Source organism: Oryzias latipes, chromosome 19, assembly GCF_002234675.1.
Source record: "Oryzias latipes chromosome 19, ASM223467v1".
In the NCBI taxonomy this organism is placed as follows: Eukaryota; Metazoa; Chordata; class Actinopteri; order Beloniformes; family Adrianichthyidae; genus Oryzias; species Oryzias latipes.
The window spans coordinates 20,903,071-20,906,436 of NC_019877.2; positions in this window are offsets into that span (position 1 = coordinate 20,903,071).

A 3,366-nucleotide genomic window follows, 5' to 3' on the forward strand; every position below is an offset into this window, starting at 1 on the left:
AGAAAACGTGCATCTAGCTATGCGATAATACCCTTTTCTTTGTCTCTTTTCTCCTCTTCTTCTCTTTTCTTTCTAAATTGGGCACCAGCTTTGACCTTTTTTCTCCATATTTCAGATGTTTTTGCATTTAGCATAAATGTCCTGACATAGGTATCAAGTCTGTCGACTAAACCAACTGTCATCTAAGTGAAGAATTTTTTTTGTTTTCCCATTTTTTATTTGGGCATTTCACACAAAAATAACCAAAAAAGCATGATTTTTTTATACCTTTTTTATACCCGCAGCCCCCCCCCCGTTCGTCAAACATTTCCAGAAGGAGCGCGTGCAGCTGCACCCAGGGGCGCCAATTCGCTACATGGCGGCGCAATTTTTATTTTTATTTTTTCATCAAGCACTGAGCCGCGGCCCGCGACCGTTGCCCCCCTGGAAGAAGATCCAGCCAGGTTTGCGCATGCGTTTTGCGCTCCGTGCTCACCTCTCAGCCTGCACCCTTCACCCCGCGCCCCCTCCCTTCTCCTTCTCACACACATTTGCGTCTACTTCTCAAAGACACGAGGGGGCGCAGCTGCGGGGCGGGGGCGCCGCCAGGTTTCAGGCTGTTACAAACTCTGTGATATAAGTAAACCAATAGTGGTGCATAAAGTATTTTACAAGAGCTGAGCCGCTGGCGCCGCCCCTCCGTCATTTTTCCGCCCCGGGCGATCGCACACGAATCATAACTAATGGCCCGTGACTAAAACCGCTACTGACCCATAGGCAAGGGTTTACTTACCAACCAAAGGAAGCCAATTCCTTTTTTTGTGATCAAGATGTTGACATGTTGGAACCAGAAATGGGCAGTGAGCAATGTCTAAATGTTAGAAGTCAAAATTCTGTCTCCCCCTTTGGTCACCAGTGGGAGGCTTTTCCAGAGTTCTAACCAGTGGCGGTTCTACACTAACTTACTCCCTGGGCGAGTAACCCCACCAGCGCACCCCCCCCCCCCCCCCCTGCACACATACAAAATTTGACAACATCCTGCTGTGTTCCCTATCTTCTATTTAGCCATTTTACACAAAAAATGCATGAATTTTCTAGACTCGTATTACAGGGGGGCAAACTCAGTCACACAGGGGACTAAGTTAAAAACACGCTTAAGGTTTTGGGCCGAAGAAGATAAATGTTTACTGAACACACTAAAGCTAAACTTTTAAACCTTTTAAACTGAACTTTTTAAACATAAATATGAATAAAAACAGGAACACAAGTTAAACCTTAAATAACTTGTTGTCATGGTTAGCAGGCAGAGACTGACTCAATTGCTGGAACCCGGAAGGACACAAGGCAAGCAGTGAGGTACGAGGAACAGGTTTTAATGAGGCTGCGAGGATGAAGCTGAGTCCCAGGTTTCCTGCGGTAGGCAGCGGAGATGGTTGGAGGGTCTTGGCGGCGTCAACCGTTGAAACCAGAGGAGCGACAGGAACGTGGACAGCGAGGCGTGAGCAACCACCAGAAGGGTCCAAGCCAAGTTGGGATCCTGAGACGAGGTAAGACAGACTGGATTAGCATGGAACAAGGCAAAACATGAAACTAGAATTTTACGAGGCCAGGAGATGCACCGAGGAAGTACAACGAACTAGCGTTGATTGCAGGTCCGTGGTCTCCTTAAGAATCTGCGGCCCGACGAGGATGAGGAGGTGCAGCTGGAAGCATCAGGTGTAGCTGATGAGGGGGAGGAGTCAGCCGGGGGCACCGTGACAGTTCCCCCCCCCCCCCCCCCCCCCAACGACCGCCTCCAGGCGGAACAGGGCGACGGTCAGGATGAGCCCGAAAGAAGTCGTCAATGAGGGAGGGGTCCAGTATGAGGGAGCGAGTGATCCAGGACCTCTCCTCGGGACCGTAACCCTCCCAATCCACGAGATACTGGAACCCACGACCACGGCGACGTACATCCAAAATCCGGCTGACCGTAAAAGCCGGGGCACCGTCAATGAGCCGGGCGGGTGGTGGGGAAGCGGATGGCGGGCAAAGGGGGCTTTGATGGACAGGCTTGAGCTGGGACACATGGAATGATGGATGGATCTTGAGAGCCGCCGGCAGCTTAAGGCGGACACAAGAGGGATTGATGATACGTTCAATGGTAAAAGGCCCAATGTAGCGGGGCGCCAGTTTGCGAGACGTGGCCTGGAGCGGAATGTTCCTGGAAGAGAGCCAAACTTGCTGCCCGGCTTGGTAGGAGGGACTCACCGTGCGGTGACGGTCCGCAATTTGACGGTTACCCTCCTTAGTCCGGAGGAGAGCGGCACGCGCCTGGCGCCACACGCTCTGGCAGCGCTGGAGGTGCAACTGGACGGAGGGTACCGCCAAATCCAGCTCCTGGGACGGAAACAAAGGAGGTGAGTAGCCCAACGAGACCTCGAAAGGAGACATACCCGTAGCAGCAGATGGATGGTTATTGTGGGCGTACTCCACCCAAACGAGATGGTCAGACCAGTCCCCCGGGTTTTGGGTCACCAAACAGCGCAGGGTGGCCTCCAGCTCTTGATTGGCCCTCTCGGCCTGGCCGTTGGACTGGGGGTGGTACCCCGACGTGAGGCTGACGGAGGCTCCGAGGGCGGAACAGAAAGCCTTCCAAACCTGGGAGGTAAATTGTGGTCCACGGTCTGACACAATGTCGGACGGGATACCATGGAGACGGAAAACATGGTTGACAAGAGTATTGGCGGTTTCTGTGGCAGTAGGCAGGTGAGGCAAGGGAATGAAATGAGCTGCTTTAGAGAAACGGTCGATGACCGTGAGAATGACCGTAAAACCCCGGGATGGCGGTAGTCCAGTGATAAAGTCGAGGGCTATGTGGGACCAAGGGCGACCAGGCGTGGATAGGGGATGAAGGTAACCAGCCGGAGGGGAGTTGGAAGACTTCGCCCTGGCACAGGTGGTACAGGCAGCAATGTATTGCCGCACGTCGGCATCCATAGTCGGCCAGTAGAATCGCCGTTTGAGGAGCATGAGGGTGCGACGTATACCCCCGTGGCAGGCGACCTTAGATGAGTGTCCCCAGGTGATGGCGTCGGACCTGAGTCTGTCGGGGACAAACAGGGTACCGGGAGGACAGTCAATGGAATCAGGTTTCTCACCTTGAGCCTGCTGAATTCGGGTTTCCACGTCCCACGTGAAATTGCCCACAAAGAGGGAGTCAGGGATGATGGGAGGAGTAGTGGTTGCATCCGTGGTGTTGTACTTGCGGGACAGAGCGTCCGGTTTGCCGTTCTTACTGCCCGGACGATACGTGATGGTAAAGTCAAATCTGTCAAAGAACAAACACCAGCGGGCCTGTCTTGAATTCAGTCTTTTAGCAGATCGTAAGTAGGCCAAGTTTTTGTGGTC